Genomic DNA, 23,652 nt, shown 5'->3' on the forward strand with positions numbered 1-23,652 from the left:
AACACAGATTCAGATTTTTTAGCTTGTGCCTATTAATGCCAATAGCAAGAAAAGGCTCAAAACTCGCTCAGAGGCAGCAAAGCTGATATAAATTACCTCCTTTTGGTAAAGAGCATAACTAATGAAAGTAATTCACTTTTTTTTTTTTTTTTTTTTAGTGAGCTTTCTATCCATCTAATAATTCTTTGTCTATTTTCTTTTTATAATTATCTTGTTAACTTGTGGTTTCCCTTTTTTTAATAGATATTCCTGTCTTCCTCAGCCAGGTTATTTGTACTTTTTTAAGGTCTCCCACTGCTAAGTGCTTATACTGTTTCTCATAAACCTCCTAGAACAGAATGCCCTTTTCTGTTTGGTTTTAACAGGGGTGAATGTTAGTTGTACTTTTTTTCGTCTGTTTCATAAATAGAACCCATTTTATTGAAGGTTCCCCATGATGGAGGGAAATCCAGGCCAAAGTTGTCCATGAGTGTTGCATTCTTCACGCACAGATTGTGCTTGTTTGCTTGACTGTGGTAAGTTTGTGATTCTAAACCACCGTGGTCTTAATGCACAAATAGATAAGATTAAAACAAAGTCAAATAGCATGAGACTAAGTAAAAAACAAAACAAAACAAAACAAAACCTTTCCTGACCAAATGAAAATTAGCAACATTTTCATTTGGGTTTTTGTGCCATTTTATTGCTCTGTATAGAATGTTGCCTGCTTGAATACCATGCGTTTAGATGATCCAAAATTAAGACTACCTTAAACATTCACATTGAGATGAAGGTATTAAAGATACTAACTGTCACAAAGATAGGACTGCTCTTACTCTTTTTTGTTTTTATTGATTCTGAATTTTATAATCGTCCATTATGATCCCAAATGTCTTTCTGCTACTTGGTAGCTCATTGATAGCTCATCTTAGCTCATTGTCACTAAGCAGCACAAGTGAAGGCAGAGCTGTGGTTCATAACAAGCTGCATCCTAGTACTGAAGTTATACATGGTGCTTTGGTTTAAATCTAATCCACACTTCTGTCCGGTATATCCTCAGAACCTCTCGTGAACAATTTCTCCCTGGCTGCGAAGGAAGAAAGTGCTAATTCTTTGTTTGAGTGGATTTGTTTGCCTTTTGTTGAATGCTTTGAAGATAGTTCATAGTTTGCAGATGTCTGAGAACTAGGTTTTATGAGTGAAAACTAATTTTCTAGAACAGTAAAGAGACAAGAAAGCTCAGACACCTAATGGATTTTAAAATGGTTGATGCTTTTATGCACATTATGTACATTTAGATGTTGCAGTAGGGGCCTGGATTCAGTGATCCAGCAAATTGGCGAGTTCTGTATTGGAAGGGTTGTTTTACCTTACATTTCATATATTTTAATTGCTATTTCTCTACCTTACTTTTTGGTATGAAGTAGGAGGAGAAACTTTAGGAGATACAGGCTAAATCATTGTTAATTATATCTTTAAATCAAACTTAGATACCTGAAAGTTTGGAGACATTTACTGAGGCAGGCCTATAGCTAAATCTCACCACTTAACGCTCACAGGAATAAGCTATTCCCAGAACCTTACTGTAAGACATATCCTTGAGATTTGCATCTCTTTTCAGAAAAAGATTCATATGACATTTGGAATATCTTTTAAGCTTTTGGCGTATTATCTGACATGAGGGTTGGAACAAGCTGAGAATAAGGAGTCACATTTTTTCTCCTAACTCTTTCACTTACTTGCAGTTTGACCTTGAGCAAGTGACTCAGACAAATGCTTTAGGAGCTCTCTTTGATCTTGAGTTCTTGGACTGCTGTTTGTTCGGTTGTTTACCTAGAGAATCTATGTCTTCTCTTTATATATAGCTTCTGAAAGGAAAGGAAAAGGAAACCACTGGTGTTTAATGCCTTTAGCAGACAAACTGTATGGGACTCCCACCACCATTATTTTTAAAATGCTGCTTTAAACTCAGTGCCTGAGTTATGCCATCTCTAAGAGTGAGAAAAAAACATAGATCATAAATTGCTCATGATTCAAAACTGAAAAAATATCACTGGAAGAAACCCAAAATATTATTTTAGTTTAGGATTTCTGACTGGTCTGTATAAATCAGGGAATCTGAATTTTCATGAATGACAAATCTATCTTCCATTTTGCCTCCTACGAAAGGGAAAACTTTGGCATGTTCAAGTATGCCTTAAAGGCAATGCTGCCTTTGGGATCTCACATTAACATAATGATAAATGTGCTGTGTGTTGCTTGAAAATGCTATGTGCCAATGTGTCAGAATATGTTTTCCCTGCACACCTCTTGATTAGCATCTTATTTACATATTGGCAGGAAAAGGATTCCAAGAAAGACCTACAAAATAAAGTCTGTTTTAATATGGTCTCTTCTATGGCCAACAAAAGCAGTTATCTGCTGTCTCTTAAGAGGTAGTGGGGATGAGCTACATTTCTTGAAGTAAAGAACTCAGGTGTGTTTCAGCAAACAGTAGTAGTAACAATACATTTTTCCATCTTATACAGGTATTGTATTTACTGTATAATTCAGACTTCGCGCATTCCTTAGACAAAAGCACTTCCCCTCATTCCCTGATCTACCATAGGAAGTTTAGCTTTTGTAATAATGTGATCGGTATATTTGGTAAATAACAAAGTATCTAATTCTAGTCTACTTTATCATCGGTTTCACCCTTTTTGGATGTAAAATTTTAAAAAAATGTGGAAGAAAATTGTCAAAACTTTTAACATCACTAATAATTTATTTCTTTTTGTGTTGTCATTGGTGGTGGTTGTTTGTTTTTTAAGTCATAGTACACCGATTTTTCTTTGTTTTGATTTTTAAAATAATTCCCACAGGTTACCTCATCAGCATGGATTTTCAGTATCTCACACTATTCAGAGGCTCTTTTTGTATCTATATCAGCTGTGGCAAGCATAAAAAATTGTATGCAGTAAAAAAAAAACCAAAACACCGAAATGGTAGTTGCTAATCTAGGTTACTGTTCATGGTATTTATATTCCTTTTATATAAATTAAAGACACTCTTGATATTCTAATTTATACTTTTGCACTGCTTATAAATACTTTGTATTAGAACCCCTTCAGGACTGTAGGGATTGTATGAGTGCATCACAGAACCACTACATCCTGTTGAGTTCAGAGTCAAAATAAATTTCAATATACAGTGTACAAATAATATAAACAGGTGGGAACCTGCAAAGAATGAATGGCCAAAACGATGGTGAGAATCATCCCACATTAAGAGATTAAACATTTTTGTAGCACCATGGAAAAAAATAAAAAGTATAATTTCACATCTGAGGATAGATGTGGAATAAGCTATTGAAAGTAGTCTTAGGTAAGGCAGACATTTTTCAGGAAGATGCTGCCTGTATAAAACATCTTTTATCAAAACTAGTGAAAAGAATGCTGTAGCCCTTGAGAAGTGAAATGATCAGAGCAGATGAGCACATTAACCATTTAGAGAAGCAAAAAGAGGTTGTATCTTAGAGTTGCTGTTGGGGCTTATGGACAAAAAAAAACAGAAAGAAAGAAAAAAAGCAAAACTCAAAGCCCCACCAACCTTCTTTGAAGCAGGCATAGCCTGGATGCTGTGCATGGAAGTGCCAGAGTAGAGAAGAGCTAGAGGAAGGAGGGAGGTACTGGTCACCATCTTCTCAAAAGGGCACAATAGAGATTGAAGATAAAGATTAGATATTACGATATGTTCTTTTTGTGTTTGAGATGAAAGCTAGAAAAAGATGGGTCAGGGGAACAAACTAAAATAGCAGTTTAAAGTAAAGAGAACTTGAGAATAGAGATACAGGTTTCTGAAGCATTAAAATAGAGTTGGTAGATTAATTTGTTTTCATTGACTTTTACAAATGGCTCTGAGCAAAGAGTTGGTTCAGGCTATGATAAATATTATTTTGAATGTTACAATATAACGCACAGTAAACTAATATCCCCTCAAGCAGTGAATGTAAATAGAGTTGTTGATATTATATTTCTGGAGGTTGTGTTATTTTAATCAGCTCTATAGAGGACTGACTATCTCTGGGAAGTGCTGTTCTGATGTTGAATGTTACTGGCTCCTACTGGTGACTGTGATGTCTGAAATTAGAATAGTTCAGTTCAGAAAATCTGGAAAGCTGCCAGATCCAGCTGAACTCAGTGGATCAAATTCCGCTGTTTTTACACATGAGCAGCTGTGTTGACTTCATTAGGGTCTCATGTGTATAACAGAATACTTTCTTCTAATATGATTATATCAGGAAACTGGGATTCAGCTGTATCTAATTTATCATGGCATTAGTTATCAGTTTGCCTGCATCATACCTGTCAATAGCATTTCAAAATAAGAAAAGTAATAATGCCAGGAAGGAAAATAACTTTAGTAGACAGTGGATGGTTTGGAAAATGCGATAGATTAAACAGACGAAAGAAGTGAAAAATTGATAAAAATGTCAAAGCAAAGAGCCAGGGCCAGACAGTGAAGCTTAACATCTCTGCTGCCCTCTCACTGATGGCCTGACTTAACAGCATGCTGAAGGATTTAAAATGCAGTAATAGCTGAAGCAGGGTCACTGCAGACTGTGGGTGGGATTTTTCAAGCACTGTCCCCAGACCTTGATGTCTTAGCTTTGACTTTTAGTGGGTGCACAGGTAGGCCGACCCTGTTTTCTTCTGAAGTGATGCTCAGAAGCTCAAGCTCTGGTGTATATTTTCAGCCATGACGATGTGTTTTCTACCCTCTGTTGTGCTTCTGTAGTTTTTGCGCAAGCTAACTCTAGACAGCCAGTCTACGTAGATGGACTCTCATCTTGCATCATTAACAGGGCTGAGAACTCAACTTCAAGGAGCTCTTGCAAGAGCTGTTTTAAATTGATTATTGTGCTGTTCAGAGGCTCTAGTTACACAGCGCTCATTAGTGACAACTGAGGCACTGAATAAAGCAGACCTGTCAGACTTCCTGCCTTTGAAAAGACAGATAAATTAGTCTGGGCAGAGTGCCATGCTAGTCTGGTTATATTACTTGCAGTACTTGAACTAGCTCAGAGAGAGCTAGCTTGGGTATCTCTTCACAAGACGCTAGTATGCTGTCCAGATGTATCCCTCATGCAGACAAGCAGTTAATAACATTTTGAATTGCCTTTGCTTGTTCTGCTTCAATTAAAATGTTCCGGTAACTCCAAACAATAGGCTAAAAGTGCTATCTTTTGCTTTTTTTTTTAATGGCTGTGCTCAGAGGGAGGCCACTGATGCTAACCTACTGCAGTGAAAATGATGGGTGGCCTTCCCAGCTGGCATCACGGTTATTCGGACAGGTTCTTCCTGAGGTGTTCTCGTTTGTCTTCCAGCCCGGGGGGGAGCACGGGACAGGATTGTAGATCCAGCCAGCATCAGCTAATGCAGAACGTGACATTGAAGGAAGAGAAGAAAGGGCAGTTGTCTTGCTGCTCTCTCTTGCGGACTGCAGCCAAACCCATCACAACTGAGTTGATGTAGAAGCTCTAGGACATATTTTACTCACCTTTCCATCAACTGTACCTCCAGAAATTTTATAAAAATGTTAGCAACGGGTTAGCCATAGATTTCTAATTTGGCCAAAAAATGTACATATTCATTTACCCAGGCAATTGTAAAATAACCAAGTGAAATTTGTAAATGGAAATACAGTTTCGTAGTCTTCCCTTTCCACCTCTACTTCAGCATGTAATTTCCTCCCCTTCTATACAATCAAAGTCTTTCACGGTAAAATCGTTCTCTTTTTCTCTTAAAATATGAGTGAAAAAATAATCCAAGAGGAGACACTTCCCAGCAACCTGAACATGGGCCAGTGATTTGGATCATCACAAGTTTGCACCAAGGCAGATAAATACTTTACACAGAGCAGAACATCCCCAGAAGGAGAGACCTACCCCCTCACAGAAGACCATTCACACAGAAGGTTGACGTTGAAAGCTTAGTCTCAATCAAGTAGTAAGATAACTTGAAAATCAATTTCCCATTTCCAAAGGAAATGCTTTTCCTATGCACCTGTTTGGGCTGAGTAAGTAATGCTCAAATTTGGAGCATGTTGATGAGTTGGCATTTTCTGTCATTAATTATCATGTTAGGAAATACCTCTGTATACAGGAAGCATGACTTTTTGCTCACAGTAACTTCTTGCTCTTGGTATACGTGTGCACTGGTATATACGTATACACATATATACAGAACTGGAGAAATAGATGAGGAAATATGGGTTAAACTGACATTAGGGCTTCCTGCATCTCTGGTCAGCCTGGCACTTAGCCAAAAATGTTTAGGGTATAAATTTGATTTGCTGTTAATCAATGAAGTAAGTCTACGGGTTTCTGGTGAACCATGATGTAACAGAATAAAGCAAAGCTCTGTCATATTAAAGAATCCTTGTTGTTTAGTTTGAAGCTATAGTTAAGGGAGTTTAGAAGCCTGGCTGATTTCCCACAAAAGGTCTTGTCCAAGTCCACAAGTGGCTGCTCTTTGTGGATAGTGGGAAGGGGCTTATAGCATGCCCCTGCAGGGCTATTGCAACCTCTTACAATGTTCACCCAGGTAGGAGCCAGACTTTAACAGCCAGCTAAAACAGGCTTTTTGTACCACACCACTCAGTGGAGATTTGTGAGACTCATACCAAAAGCTGCTAAATAAAATTTTCCACTTCAGCAACTTATTCAACCAGAGGGAATTCTGACTGCAGTACAATTGAAACTATTCTTGCTCAGAAAATAGAAATCATTGATTACCCTGCATTTGTGAAGGCATTGTTCTTCATCCTGTCCAATGCTCTGTTCTTCTAAGAATCCTTCACGATTGCTACCAAATAAGTCATTGTTGCAAAAGCATCAAGCAGGGAATGTATTATTATTATAACAAGTCTGTCAGATGCAGTTGTTAGCAACTAAGACTCCCTATTAAAATGATCCCACATGTATCCATCTAGAATTTGGGAGCTCACTAGACAGCTTGCAAGGTACTCTAAGTAAGGAATACTCTCCCATTTATGATTAATGCATATAAAGAAAGAGAAAAGCTTAATGGAGGAAAAAAAAATATGAGGGCAGCTTGTAGAAACACTTGACAATGTATCCGTGAACGGAAAAGAAAAACAACCCTCTGTTTCAGAACAAACTAATGAGTTACATTTGTTCCTCACACTCAATGCAGATATCCAATAATCAAATGCTCTCTCACCACTATGCTGATCCTTCCTCATTTCCAGAAAAGCCTGCTGTTTTTCAGTGGACGGCACAATCCCAAAATAGATTGTCTCTCCAGCTCCTGGTCCTACATTGTTCCCTCATCCAGCTCTACATACTTTAGATGGTATGGTCCCATCATATTTTACCCTGCTTATCCTCCAAGTTGTGAGGTTATCTGAAACAACTCTTGCTGGGAAATGCTCAGTATCACCTCTCAGTAAATCCACTGTGCTGAGAATGGGGCTTTAATAAAGTATATTGTTATTTGTACTGCCATAGTTCTTTCAAACCCCAGGAAGAGTCTTACCTTGCATTTGACCTCCAAAACAACCCTTGAGCGTTTCCATCACTACAGTTTGAGAATCTTTTCCCTGTCTGTCATTCCATTAGTGATGAAGAAGGTTTTAAGTTCATGTATGTTAAAATGACTCATAAAGCGTCACTGAGAAATTCTGGTTAGAAAGCTCTGATCAACAAATTGTTTTCCTATCACAAAAATCCCCCATAGCCAGCAAAACCAAATTTTTTTAGTTTCTATTAATTTAAAATTTACAAATAGTTTCTTTTAGAAAACTATCTATTTCTAAAAGAAACTATTTGCAAATCATCTATATACAATATCTATATCTATATCTAGTTTGAAACCTCTTTAATGTTTCTGTATTGAATATCCATATGAGTATAAAGTATTATCTGTTTTATGGTAGATAAATGATTCTTGAAATAATTAAAAGAAACAGAAATTTTTGAAAAGTACATACAGCCATCTTATCCTTGTGACCATGATGGGCCTTGTATCAGGAATAGCGCAGCCAGCAGGACCAGGGAGGTGATTGTCCCCCTGTACTCTGCTCTGGCGAGGCCGCACCTCGAGTGCTGTGTTCAGCTTTGGGCCCCTCACTACAAGAAGGACATCGAGGCCTTGGAGCGTGTCCAGAGCAGGGCTACGAAGCTGGTGAAGGGCCTGGAACACAAGTCCTGTGAGGAGCGGCTGAGGGAACTGGGGTTGTTTAGTCTGGGGAAGAGGAGGCTCAGGGGAGACCACATTGCTCTTTGCAACTACTTGAAAGGAAGTTTGGGGGGTTGGCCTCTTCTTGCAGATAACTAGTGATAGGACAAGAGTGAGTGGCCTCAAGTTGCACCAGGGGAGGCTCAGGTTGGAAATGAGGAGACATTTCTTCTCAGAAAGAGCAGTCAGGCATTGGGACAGGTTGTCCAGGCAGGTGGTGGAGTCCCTGGGGTGTTTAAGGAAAGGCTGGATGTGGTACTTTGGGACATGGTTTAGTGGGTGATACTGGTGGTAGGGGGATGGTTGGCGCAGATGATCTTGGAGGTCTTTTCCAACCTTAATGATTCTATGATTCTGTGATTACAGCCCTATTTAGAGCCTCAGGTTCAAATCAAAAATAAGTCATTGTTGGGCAAAACATTATGTAAACACATGCAAAAATAAAACACCATGCCCTGAAGAGCCTATATCCCAGGACGTGTGACATGCAGAAGGAGAGCAGAGAAGGCTGAAGTCAAATTCATTATACATCTTATACTCATTTACAACTTTTCTGCTCATCATAAATACACATAAAAAGTGTTGAAACTCCCCATCATTAGACAGGGCCTGAGGGTACAACTAGAAGATAAGATTGCAGTGACAACTGTAGGGACATTGCAGGCTGGAGGGGCTGTGAAAGGCAAGAAAGGCCAGTGGCTGCACACATGAGGTGCTCGGAGGAGGGAGGCCATGTTAGGTGGCAGCCATGTCAGGTGGAGGCCAGAGGGCAACAGTTGCCCTCCTGAAGCATAGGACTGGAGGGGGAGGGTACTGCCCTCCGTCCTGGGCATGGTGTATCTGGGGGTGGGGGGGTGGGGGGCGAGTAGCAAACCATAACCCCCTCACATCTCACTGCAGGCCTGCCAGATCTTGGAGTTGTGTCCAAACCAGCATCATCTTAAATCTGTGCTGAGAGGAATTTGCCAAGACTGATTTCTTCAGCAGCTAGGGATGGTGGCTGGTGATTATGTGCTGCATTTCTGTGCATTCAGAATGTTCCTGTCTGATTTTACAGGGAATTTGGAGGCAGTTGTGGTCTGGAAAAGCTTAGCGTTCCTCAGAATATTCAGAGAAGAATTCAAATTTGAAGAGCTTACCCAAAAGAAAGCTCCAGAGCTTCTGTGGCTACCCTCCATCTCATAATATGCATATAATATTTTCAGTTTAGCTTCAAATAATGAGTTGTTCTTACCAAAAGGATTTCAGTACAAAGACAAAGGTGATACAGTTATAACAGCCTGATACCCTCCCTTCTGCAAGGATTTTTTTTTTTTTTTTTTTTTCACTAGGGAGGCAGAAAACAGGTATATAACAAAAATAATCCTAGCGCTGCAATTCAAAGATGCAGTAACACATTCAAGAATAGGTACTTTAGTGAGTGTGTGAAATTACAGATGTACCTGTTAGGTTTGTACAGTAACTGGCAGAAGCTACAGTGTGCAAGACAGAACAAGAGCCAAGAAAAGAGATTAAAAAGCCTTCATGTACAAGGATTCCATTTCATTCCATTGTCATGCTGGTGTTACATATTATTCTGGATGGTGTTGTATTTTACACTGGATGCCATGCAGTGTCTTTAAACAGTGTTATATACCCTATAAGTTAAAGTAATGGTTCAGTGCAAGTCTTAAGTGTTAACCTACACTGAAGTCAAGGGCCCTTTAGTTTTCAATCTATGCTCTCCCAGCAATGCTCATTTTAACTCCTAGTAGCAAATACTTTCTGCCTCAGAGGAGCTGTATGTCTCTCTAAGTGGCAAAAATTGTAAGCTTTGTTGTAAATGAAGCATGGGATACACTGTCAATACAAGCTATCCAAAACATAACGAGAGTATTTAAATACTTTATGATTTTTTCCAATGTTCTATCAGAGATTGAACACTGGAGTGAGGCATAAGTGAGAGCAACTTACCAGATGAAGAACATAATGAATGTCTTTCATAAAAATGAATATTTAAACAGTGTAGTTAGTTGTATTATAATTGTTCAACCTCAACATGATACCATGATGTTTCACTATTCTTTCATCCAGTACAATTCTAATCTGAATGTTATATATATAAACTGTGGTGAATAAGAATCCATCAGGCATGGCATCAGCTCTTAGAATTGTAACCCTTTGGACAGCCAGGATGTTTGATTTAACCACAAGCTGTGGATACTGTATATATAAATTATAATGCCAAACCCAGAGAAATCACCAGTAAAACTCCTATTGCCCTGAGTGGAAATCTTTACCGAGAAGAAAATATCAGTAGACTGTTCCAGCATGAAGCTGCACCTGCATGGTCCTTCATGCCTCTGCACTGTTTCACTAAAGAAAAAAAAAAAAGTGGACATTCACTGAATGTGGATATGCACATACATACACACGCACATAGAGCTATGGAAAGCCTATTGCAGGCAACAAAAATACTTCTACTTATTTTAGTGCAACTAAAGAATTAAATCTGTATGCAAGGGCAATTGAAAACATTAGACATTTAGCAGCAAATTTAGTTAACACATCTTTCCTTTGAAGCATCAGCTGTCACCGTATTCAGCAGAACTTTTGCAGTCATTTGTTAAACTAGCAGCATATTTATCCTCCTAGAGTATTGAATTAACTGGCTTTTGAGGACCACCTTGCTTGAACAGCTTGTGCAGTTACAGGTCAACCTTGGTGCTAAAATCAGAAGACAGCTCTGAAATCTGTGTCTGTGCATGCTAGGTGTGAACCTTCCCTGTATGTATGAATGATACCAATGTGCAAATTTTTTTTTTTTTTTTGTTCTGTGTGGATGGTTGAAGGAGTGTATATGGAGGAACTACCTTAAGACACTGTTTTTCTGATGACCAAAGCAAACAGTGCTGTGCCTTTTGGCTCCTCCAACTCCTTCCTCCCCAGAAGGTGGCAATCAGGACCATTATTATTCTTGAGCCTATCATGAGATTTAATATTTCGAATGTAGAAATACTATATTTGTCCACTGCTTGTCAGCAGGGCACATTGAGGGAGAGAGGGATGAAGAATGTGGAATGATTTTTTTTTTCTTTTTTATGAAGATGGTATTTCAACTTCATTTTATTCATATAGAATAACATACATAAGGTTTTAGAAAGAAGGTAAAATAGGAATTTTGTGGGTAGGTGGTTTGGAGCAGCAGTTTGGTGGGAGCTAGCTGATTTTGAACCAATTTTACTGCACTTGATCCATATTCACTAGAAGCAAGTTATTTATTGAAACCTCTTATTGCTTCTCTCCATTTTCAAGATTTCAGTGTAGTTTAAAGGATTACAGTTTTGTTCTGAGTTTGTTACATTAATTTTGTATTTGGTGAACAGAGTGGTAGACAGGAAGAGGAACACACAAGTGGAACATTTAAATTAACTGAAACACATTTGAAAATATGTTTGAAAATATGTAAGCCTGTTAGTTAAGACAAAAAATAGAAAATCCCCAAAGTCTATTAGTTTAGGCTTTTCTTCTTAGAAGATTTTTATTTTAATGAAATCTCTGCAAGCACTAATCCACAGTACTGAACAGGGCATTTTGTTTCATTTAATTGATTTTCTTTATTGCAGCCAAGTTGGTAAAAGATTGAAAGTCATCTATTGTGCATGTGTAAATACCTTAAGAATCCTTTTTAATATGCACAGCGATTAGCTTATTAACAAATTCAGACTACAAAATGATATAGCACTTTGAGATGCGATTCTAGTTATTTGCATAATAACTAATCACCTGAGCATGGCTTTACTTCAGCCTATTTACCCCCCAAAATGGGCAAGATTATTAGCATGTTTGTCCGTATTTATAGCTCTTCTACTGCCATGGTTATGTGTTGTTTGGTTTAGCTATTCAAGACTGAAGAATAGAGTAGTGCCATTGCTATAGCTAGCGGTAAAGCTAAGTGTGCAAGCATCAGAGGAATCAGCCAAAGCCAGGTCTCACTAGAGCTTTTTCTATTTATATCTCTTAACTAATGCTTTGCCAAAGGTCTTCGTATGTCATCAAGGGTGTTGCATTGAAAAGGCAGGTCTGGAAAATCTGCAGGCCTCTACAAGGCAAAAGGAGTGCTTGATGAAGTCAGCCAAATATATAATACTTATATATTGTTTGTATTCTCCATAAATTTCTTCATATGCTCCTACAAAGCGTTCAGAGCCTCTCAGTTCCCTGTTGCTCAGGTGAAGGATGAGAATTTCTCAGCTCTAGGAAGTAATATACTCATGTAGGCCTTGCAGTCAGGACACTCTTCTGCTTCAGTAGTGCATTTAATTACCCCCAAACATATTTTTTATTCTGTGCCATGAATACAGTCCCTTAAATGCACAAGACAGCAGGCAGTGTGAAAAGCCTTTATCCCTCCTAAGCATTGGAAGTGACTGAGTAACGTGAGTGAGAGAATGAAACATTACCATGTGTGAACTGTGAGGAGATATATAGAAAAAAAAAGCAAGGGTGAATTTTGGAGCAAATTAAAAGAGACGTGTGATAAAGATAAGTGATTCCAAGAGAGAAGAGAGAGGCTGAGAGTTAAAGGACATCAAAGACTTTCCTTAAAAATAGTAAAGGGAAACCAAAGTACATGACCAAAGCTGCTAACAGATGAGAAAAAAAAAATCACCATCCATTACAGGGGACATTACACAGCTGCAGAACTCTCTACAGGTAGGACACTTAGTATGAGTCAAGGACAGCTGCAGCAATTACAAAATGAACTTATGATTAATTTATGAAGTTGTATGTGTTTTTCTGCGAGTTAAAGCATTTGATTGAAACTTTACATTTAGTATATTATAGGCAAATGTACACAATTTTAGCCAAGGACCTTCTTGCTCTACTTACTTTTATTTTATCCATGGTAGATGTAATTTCACATCTAACTCAAACATTTCTGACAGCCTGAGAGCATGATAAATAAATTCTATAGTTATTTATTTTTAGATTTGGCAGTTACTTATTTCCTTGTGCAGATCAGGTTAGAAACCATTGGATAGTAGAAACTAATTCTTGCTGGATTTAGATTTAACACTGCAGATTTGATTCTTCCACTTAAATTCTTGCAGGGGGGTATAATTTTAGGCTTAAAATAACTGCTTTTACTTCCCAAAGTCTTTAAGTTCACGTTTCACTGAATAGATCTTATTGTCTGGTCACGTTAGCAATAACTTTAATAACTACTCTTTTAATCTATACTAATAAAGTTGTATTTTCATGTCAGATAATTATCTTATTCCATGAAATAATTTGACAATATATATAATAAGATTTTAAATTCATAATACAATAAGGGTTTTAATATTTATTTACAGTTTCTGAATGTTTTATTTTTATAGATATTTGTACTCATTATATTGAGTCAAATCTTCAGCAAATGTAAAATGCTATAGGTCTGGGGAAGCTATGGAGGTAAATCTGTTTAAAACATTTAAGGATCTGGCCTTTATTTCTGTATTTTAACATCATTTACTTTACAAGTGTACACAAGCTGACTCTTGGCCAGGAGCTTTCATCTGCTTTGTTTCATAGGTGGCTAGTAAAAAGGGTCTTTGGGGGGATTTCTTTTTCCTATTTATTTATTTATTTATTTATTTTTGTGCCAAAGGCCGCTGTTGAGGAAAGAGAAAATGAACTGAATAATTATTCTAGTACTGGATCTTGTTAAGAAGAATCTTTCATGCTGCTGCTGTCTGATTCTCTAATCTGATCTCCAGAACTTCTCTAACTTTATTAGAGGACGATGTCAGTGCTTCCACAGTGCAAGGCTGAGGTGCTTTTAGATTCTTTCCCAAAAATTACATTTGTATAGCATTGGCGATTCATTTTTTTTTCCTTTTGGTTTTGGATTTACTCGATATCCAGCCCCTTTCCTGCTCCAGTTTGAAATCTCAGAATTTTCTATCTTCAGTATCATCTGCAAGGCTAAAAGCAACAAAGCATGAGGAATAACTAAGCAAAGAAATGATAATTTGAAAAAACACACCCAAAAAAGATCATATGGACAAATCCCCAAACAATAATTACTTGAAAAAGACAGTGTGGTTGTTTTGACAGCCATATCTATTAGCATTCAGGGATGAGGATTTTGAATTTCAGCAGATGCCCTGAAAGCAGAGAATTGGGGATTATTTGGATTTCAGGTACAGCAACAGGCCACTGTTGTTCTAAATGGTTATCAGAGTGATTTATTACAAACTGAGTTGCAAGGTACAAATAACCTTAGAGGGTTGCAAGAGAAAGAGAGATCAGGGAAGCGCTTATCTTGGTGTCATGGATACCTCCTTAGACCACCCTCAACAGCTTTTCCAAGCTCATGAATTTTACTTTTGATGCTTAAAACCAGGAGTTATGCAAAGGATCTTCCATACAGCACATATTGTATTATGAGCATGTCATCTTACCCTGACTGACCAGGTAATACCCGGAAACAAGTGGTATTTCTGGACAAATATGCTCTGACCATTACAGCAAGTGTTTGCAGGTCTGGTCATATGATGAATCTCATCATGATTCTTTATGGCCCCATCAAACAGAGAAAGCAGGATCAGGTTTGTATTGCATCTGGATAACTCATTTTATACCAGCTTTATTAAGACTGCAGTATCATAACTTCTCACATTTTTTCCTGCTGTCACCTAATAATGCCAGTTTTCATAGCTCATAAATTCAAAACAACAAACTACTTCTAAACTTTACGAAGATAAAAGTACAGGCAAGCACAAAGCCTGGCACTTTTTTTCTTTTTTCCCTAATATTCGTATTCTAGGTTTTCAGAAAACCTAGATAAAAGGATTTCCTTAAGAATGCACTTTGATTTGCAATTCAGGACCATAGAGTCAGTCATGTAAATTTCAAAATGCAGCCTATTGGATTACTAAGTGTACAAATCAGTTTAGGCTGTGGTCCCTTGGCAAGTGTCCAGCACTGCCCTTGATGCCAGTTTTTGGAAACCCAGTGTATGTGTGTTTCAGTGCCCAGGAACTGTTGTGGACACCAATACACTCCCACCTACAGAGCCTCAGAGTCACTTGCTGAACTTGGTCTCTTGTTCTTCCCCAAAATAAAAACGTCCTGCAGCATCCTACCATGTAGCATCATCTCTAATGTGAAGAGATCACTGGCCTAATTACCTGTCAGCATCTCTATATGTTTTGTGTCTTCTGCTCATATGGAAGAAATACTTGTGGAGTCTTGGTACTACAGGACCATGCAGGTCTCTGGAGCGAGACTCTCTCTCCAGATTCATTCCTCCTGGCTACTGAATAGACATCAGACGACAACACAATTTGGCTGTTTCTGACCTATATTGCTACTTGCAACCCTTTTTATGCTATTTTCCATCTCCTGAGCCATCTGGCCCCTGTTGCAAGATACCTGCAGATGTATTAATAAACCAATCTAATAGAGCTGTACATATTAAAAATACAGCAGAAGCAGCTGGTTGGTGTTTGTTGTAAGCTTTCTTTTTTCCCTAATGTTTCAGCTGCCGTAATTTAAAGTCCTAAGCCAGTTCCTTTGAGGAAAAGAACAGGTTTTATTTCTCTTCTACCTGCAAAACAAAATACATTCATCTTTCATAAATGAAGGTTGTCATTGAAATGGAAGTTATAAGGAGCATAAATGTCATCTCCTGCCTGGAGTCGAAACCTTAAGTTTAGCCCTGGAACAGCACTGTCACTTCATTTTATTACAATATACCCTACTGACAGGTCTTATATTAATTGCACCAGATTGTCTGCCGTGTGCTCATTTGTTTGTTTTCTCTTAACTACGAACATTTGAATGACTTTCAGAAAACTTTGCTTTCTTTCAGATACAAGTGAGGTCAGAGAGAAACAAAATACCTGTTAACGGAGTTTATATTGTAGAGTATTAATTCTAATGATCAAACTAGTGCTCTTTGGGATAATGCTTATGATTTTTTCAAAGTGGGCCTGCAGATGTAGTGCCATATAAACCAACAGATAGGAAAATTTGGCTGTACACAAGTAAATAGAGTATACAAAATTTATTCTATAGGCCTTTGCCAAACTCCCCAGCTCCCCAGCTGCGTGAGAAAGCTCAGAAACTACCATTAAAAACAAAAACAAAAACAAAACCTGAATACTGTCCTTAGGGTGCATTGAAATATATCTGAAAACAACAACAACAAAACCATCAAAACCACAACAAAACAACAAAATACCACAACAGCAAAAACACAGCATGCAATGAACGTACACACCCTGCATTGTCCAAGCAAGTTTTTTTTCAGCTTGACAGAATGGCTGTTTCAGCTTCTCTCACCTACTTACTACTGCTCTAACTATACCAGCATTCAAAACACAATGCAAAGATTAAAGTACAGGTATGGGATCTAAGAATCCCCAAACAGTAAATTACTAACACCAGTAATTAAAGTCCAAAAAGCCAAAGACTAAGTAAATTAGTTGTAGTAGACTGTAAGTGAGGCTTGGGGGGGTGGAGGGGTGGGGGTGGTGGAAAGAACGCAAAAAACAAGATAAAACCTAAAATGTTACCTGGGTCAGGTAGCAAGTATCTGAAGATATTTAAAGCAAACAAACAAACAAAATAAAACTAAAAAAAAGCCTCTCACATTTAAACACAGCTACACTTCTGAAAGCCCACAGAAAATGATCTTGCAGTTTTAAAAATGACTTGCAGAGGTCTGTGTGGAGGTGGAAAAACAAAGTTTTGCCCAGATATTCACAGAAATTTTAAACTGTTTCCAACTTTGTCCCAGTACAGTGGATGAAAGGATACAAAATGGAATTGCTTCTGAGATAAACTGTGTAAAAGCCTTCAAGAGCTTATGTAGAAGTAGTTGGAAGTAATTGGAATATGTAAAAGTCTAGTTGGTAGGAGAATTAATTGCATTTTTGACACCTGCCAATAACATGCATGTCGATCTAGCAAAATGAACATACAGTTTTCTCAAGGGGAAAACAACAACAGCAACAACAACAAACACTTATAATTTCTTTGCATATTAAAGAGACATGAATAACATAAAGGAATGCCTCTCCGAGAGAGATGCACTACATCTACATCATCTACACTGAACAGAACGATGCTGTTATTACAAACTTTCTTTTGTTGCTTTAAAAAGCAATATAGCCTAGCCTGCATAATTCTGGGAAGAAAAATAAGACACCCTCCTTTCTTCTAACACTTATCTATAAACTTCACTAACACTATCTATAAACTTCACTGAACTTCACAGTGAGCAACTGGCTGCTTCATGTGACATATTCCAGTAATGTTTGCTAGTTGGTTAAAGCGGGTCTCATTAGTATACCCTGGGTCAGTCTTCCTTGCTAGTGGACATTGTATTTTATAACTACATTACCGTGAAATGTTTCAAGGAAGATAAGTGGTATAATCGAGCATCATACTACAGTTGAAATACAATTTGCAATTCTTTAGAGACATATATCTCTGTCAATTCAGTCATTGATTGAAGTTTTCTTTAAACTCTAAATGTTTATCAAAAACAAGATTTCCCCCATGATCTTATTTTTGCTTGGCATTTTAACATCTCATTCTTTCTCTAGTTAGAAAATCCTTAAGAAACTTAAAGATAACAAATTGCCCATGATCACAGTCTTCCAAGATGACAGAAATCTTGGAATATAAGTTGTTTTGGTTTGTTTTTAACTATGATTCTTTTTTTTTTCTTTTTTTTTTATTCTATCAAAGCTTAGAAGACCTTGAAAGTTGTGGCTAAATATGGTGTTACAAGTAACATAGAGACACTAAAGTGCAATTTTTGAACCTCTTTCTGGAAGAAAATATCAATTTTGAAATCTGATTTGTTAATAAGGGAACATCTCCTACAGAACCACATGTTTTATAGGACTTGCTTTTCTGCCGATAAGGACCACTGTAGGTTTGTTTCCCTCTGACCTGGCACAAAAATATATCCTTCACTGTACTCATGCGTCACATGAAATCACAGAATAAGGCATAACAAATTCTGAGTAATCTTTAACCTTCATTTGACTGTTTACCTGTCTTAATTTTAATCATTCCCCTTCACAAGATTACAATGTAAACAGTGCACTCTCACCCTGCCATCGGATGTGTTGAATGTGTCCTGTGAGTAATTTAAAAACGATCAAACAAACAAACAAACAAATGCATTGTATTGTTTGCTTGTTTGTTTTTGAAGCACTAGATAGCACTGCAGTAGCACAGTACACTCCAATTGACTTGATGATAGAAAAATCAAGTTACTTAGCCTCATTGCTGTGTTTATTCATACTTCTGATAAGATTGATTAGGAAAAAAAATCTAATAACATTTTAAATGACATAAAATAGTGTTTTAAAAAGACATTTTCAGGTTCAAACTCTGAGGAAACACAGCACTGCATTGGATCTAGGTGTTCCACACCATGCACAGCACTAATGGTAATATTCCCCATGCACCAGCAGTGCCACACAGCTCAAAAGCCTAAACAGAGATGCGTTTAGGATGGTTACACAGTGGTTTTCATTGTAAACACTTTTAGATGAATGGCTTGAAAGTTCATTCAGTATGAGCAGTATATTTTCTTTATCATCAAGCAAATGCACTGGAGCGGCCTCACCTTGAGTACTGTGTGCAGTTCTGGGCACCACAGTACAAGAAGGACATGAAACTGTTGGAGAGTGTCCAGAGGAGGGCGACGAAGATGGTGAAGGGCCTAGAGGGGAAGACGTATGAGGAGCGGCTGAGGTCACTGGGCCTGTTCAGCCTGGAGAAGAGGAGGCTGAGGGGGGACCTCATCGCAGTCTACAACTTCCTCGCGAGGGGGAGTGGAGAGGCAGGTGACCTATTCTCCGTTATCACCAGTGATAGGACCCGCAGGAACGGTGTGAAGCTGAGGCAGGGGAAGTTTAGGCTGGACATCAGGAAGAGGTTCTTCACCGAAAGGATGGTCGCACACTGGAACAGGCTCCCCCATGAAGCTGTCACTGCACCAAGCCTGTCTGAATTTAAGAAGCGATTGGACTGTGCACTTAGTCACATGGTCTGAACTTTTGGGCAGACCTGTGTGGTGCCAGGAGTTGGACTTGATGATCCTTATGGGTCCCTTCCAACTCGGGATATTCTATGATTCTATGAAATACAGACCAATATACATGCCTTTGCTCACTTCGTGTTCAGACTAACTGTTGCAAAACTGTGTTATGTTGTAATCCCTCAGAGTTGCCTGTCTGAACCAGCAATTACCAATTCAAGCTCAAAAATGTTCTTACACTGAAAGCAATTCACAACTAGCATTGCAGCTGAAGAGGTACCTGCATATTTCTTTGTTACTGTGCTTCAGCACGTGAAAGACCACCTTATTATTATCAAAATAATAAATCTTGAAATATATACAGTTATCTTTGCTTTGATTTGTTTCTGTAAGAACATCCAGTACATTGTAAGTGAACTCATCAGTCTCACTGAAAATGAAACACAGTAAGGACAGGTGAACATGTGTGTCTGTCTGTCTCTAAGCATGTTAGGGGAAAGGGGAGAGCAGCAGCTAGCAGAGGGGAGGAGAACAGAAGGGCATGGCTTGTCTCCCATCCTTTGATTAGAACCTTGTTCATCCAATGGATCAGTGGTCCACAGCAAGCAGCCCAGCCGCGCTGCCTGGCAGCATGCGCTCTGCAGGCACTGGCTCAGCAGGGCTTCTGCTCTGCCGCCTTTGTCTGGTCACTCGGTCTGCAAGCTCAACACCTCGTGTCACTCGTTCCCCTTTCTCTGATTTAAATAAGTGGTTTTATTACAGATGCAAGCATAACTATATATGTATAACTATAACTATATGTATATATTTACATGGAATATATATTATCTCACAGGCACATTCACACGGGGAAGGAAAACAGCAGGACTGAACTTATCCCTGTTGGTATTCGGCTTGCCTCAAAGCTTTTAGTCCCACAGACACACATAAGAAAAAGAGAATCAGGCCCATGGATCTTGGTAAATTCATTCAGATTACTATAAAACCCTATAGTCTAAAATTGAGATCTTCCTTAACTTTCCTACAAGTTTTCATTCTCTGATCAGCAACAGTGGCAGAAAGAGAGAGGGAAAAAAGAAGTCTTTGGGAGGGGGGTGGAGAGTACAACTCCACAATCTGTTTTCACTTTGAAAGGGAATTACTAAACTAAACAGAAGCGGCTGATTTTCAATGACACTTACACTTTGGATTCCATAAAGGCACAGAAAACGTAGACGCGAAGCACAGCTTGTCCCTGAGATGCTGTGAGTGTTTGATACAGCAAGAGAGAAAGAGAGGTGTTGGCTTGCAACAACAATAGCAGGAACAAAAACAGGTTTTATGCAAGATTTTCCAGCACTGTCTCTTCTTACTCTTGGACAGCAGAAGATAAAGTGCAAGAGAATTGGCGAAACATTATATTTGAGGAAAGAAGAAAAGAAATTACGACAATCAAGAGCTTACTTATTTAGAAGCATATTAAGCAAGAAGATAAGCACATGCAGCTACTGCACAGCGGTAAGTGACTGCACAAGACACGCACAGCAATGGAGAGCCAGACACAGCAGAAGCTGCTGGCTGAACTGGTGCAGGAACCAGTAAAACAGCTCAAGAGGAGGAAGCCACGTCACCAGGCTTCCAGCTATTTTTGCACTCCCCAGCACAAGGCAGACAGCCATGGCAGGTGCTCAGAGCTGGAGATTTGCTTCAGTAAGTACACTAGATTACTGCAGAGACATGCAATTACAGGGATGAAGGTCTGCCTTGCTTATAGTGCCTGCTTTTTCTTATTGGCATTCAGGCAACCAGACTAAAAACAGAGAATAAGCTAAACACATCCCTGGCCTGGGGATAGCCTTGTCCTGATGAGTTTCTGTAAAGCACCAAATCTAACAATCTCACCAACCTAACCTTGTTTACTCCACACAAACAAGTACGCTTCTGAGAACAAATACTAAAATATGTCTGTTCTATCCTTTTCTTTTCCTGGATAATTTGAACTATGCCTCCCCCTTTCCTCTCAACATTTGGCTCTTTTGGATACTTCCATAGCAGCAGCTTCTGTAAACACAATTTTACCCTTGGCATGCAAGATCCCTGCAGCACATCCTGCTTATCCGAAGTCCCCAGAACACATCGTAGAAGGATCTATGAAAAGATCTATTAAACCTGGAAGTAGAATATGTTACTTTGTTGAGGAATAATATCATGGCAGTAGCTTGCTTCCTTAGCTGTTGGTAACGTACAAGGCTTTGTTGCACCATTAACCAGGTATCGACCCTTCACTGCATCCGAGCTGGGAGAGGCAGAAACCTAGATGGCAATTTGCTTTACCTGAGTTCTCAATTACTTTGTGGAGGTAACTTCCTTACTCCTCTCTCCCAACTGCAAAGGATTCAGAGACTAACAACGCCTAAGGGCATTGATTTAGTGTCTAATGGCAAGCCATAGAACACTTTTAAAGTTTAAATAAGGTTTTTCATTTGACTGCTTTAATCTCAGCTATTTCTATAGACATGAAATTTCTATTATTTTTCACTATGAAACTTCAACTACATAATCATCACAACTGAGCTGAAAGATGGACAACAGACAGCAGATAAAACTGACCCCAGATAAGAGAAAGATTTTTCTGCTGGGCATGAGAAAATATTTCCATGAATTTGGATTCAAGGTCCCTCTTCATCGACCATAAATATCAGCCACTTATTAATTCAGTTTGTGTCTATTTAGATTCCTGAAGCTAAATTCTCACATGGCAACCTTTGTGAATTATGATTTCTATCTCTGGTTGGCAAGGGACTCCTATCTGATGAATAATAACATGGCTTCAGTTATTCATTCCTTGATCATTGCTCAGTTGGACTACAACCATACAATATATCCTTAGCAACACAAACTACTTCAAGCACATCAAGCTTGTCTTCTGCTTATGGCAGGCTATAAAACTGTGAATCATTTTATCTTGATCTTTAGCTAGAATTGATATATAATAACATTACATACATATATCCCCCACAAAGTTGTTTTTTTTTTTTAAAGAAAAAAGCCCTTAAAGCCCTTAAATTCTCCTGTAAGAAGGCACTCCACTGCCTGTGCTTTTTTTCTGAGATAAAAAAAAAAAATCTGATATCAATGTGTTTAGCCATATTTCTATATATGCTTTTCCAATAGGTCGTTAAGAACATAATTGGTAAAAAGAAATCCAGATTTCCTGTCTACATTCAGCAGCACCAAACCCATGAAGGATCATCATCTAAAAAATGTAGAACACTTGAAGGCTCTCACCTACAGCCTGCAGCACTGCTGAGGAAGAAAACAGAGAGGTTTTTTTTTTTTTTTTGAATTAAACATACAAGGCTAAGGTCTTTCATTACTCTAGATAATATATGCTGATGGATTTTGCTTGTGCTAGTCTCTGCTTTGCAGAGGTGCGAAGACAAGGAGAAGCAGCAGCTCAGTGGGGACTTGCCTTTTGTTCAGTATTACTGTCACTATGCAGCTACTGCAAATGCATCACTTGTGGTGAGTCAGGAGAACAATTTTCATGTTTTTGCACCAAGAAAGTCTCAGTGTGTCACTGAATTCAGAATAAATTCATGATATCAAGAAAGTCCATCAGCAATCACTGATGATGATTTCTGATTGAGATATTTTCAATAACCTGTAGGAGAAGAAATTTTGGCTGCACAGCCCTGTACAGCCAGCTATCAGCTGTCCTCCTCCACTCCCAGGAGCCAACCATTCTCTTACTTTCTTCATTTGGAAAGCATGAGAGGAAACAGTTACTTCATTGACCTCACAAATTCACACAACATAGAAATAAAAGTACATCAACACGTTGCACAAATTTTGGACTCTTTTGAGACGCTCAGTGGATGTACCAAATTCAGGTCTGTGCAGCTGTGCCAGAGCCACAGATCTTGGTTGGAGCTCACAAATCGCATGTCAGCAATGGTGATTGCAAGGGGGTTGCCTGCATGTTTTATAGTAAACTTCCCTTCACAGTACTGTGACAGCAAGCATGAAGGCCAACACAACAGAAGATGACAGCAGGAAGCAGGAGAGAAAGAAATATCCTGCTGCTCTACAAGTTTTTACCGAAAATTCACCATTTCCAATGGAAAAATGGCTTAGGTGAGAGGTGATAGGTTGTAGTTACTCCTTTCTTGCCAAGTAAAAAGTTCTTTGAACATCTATAATCAAGTTTTTAAAATGCCTGAACCGTTCTGTCTTCAAGAGGACAAGTTGTCATATTTGAGAATATATCCACTTAAGGAAGAATAAATCACAGGAAAATGAAAAAGGTGAAATTAAATGGCTAAAATCTCTTCCTACTCAGATGTTAGTCCATTACGTCTCCCAGCCCAGTGTTTTTTGCTTTAAGTTTTGGTATTTTTGAAAAACTAGCATCTTTTAAAA

Source organism: Cygnus atratus, chromosome 4 (assembly GCF_013377495.2).
Source record: "Cygnus atratus isolate AKBS03 ecotype Queensland, Australia chromosome 4, CAtr_DNAZoo_HiC_assembly, whole genome shotgun sequence".
In the NCBI taxonomy this organism is placed as follows: Eukaryota; Metazoa; Chordata; class Aves; order Anseriformes; family Anatidae; genus Cygnus; species Cygnus atratus.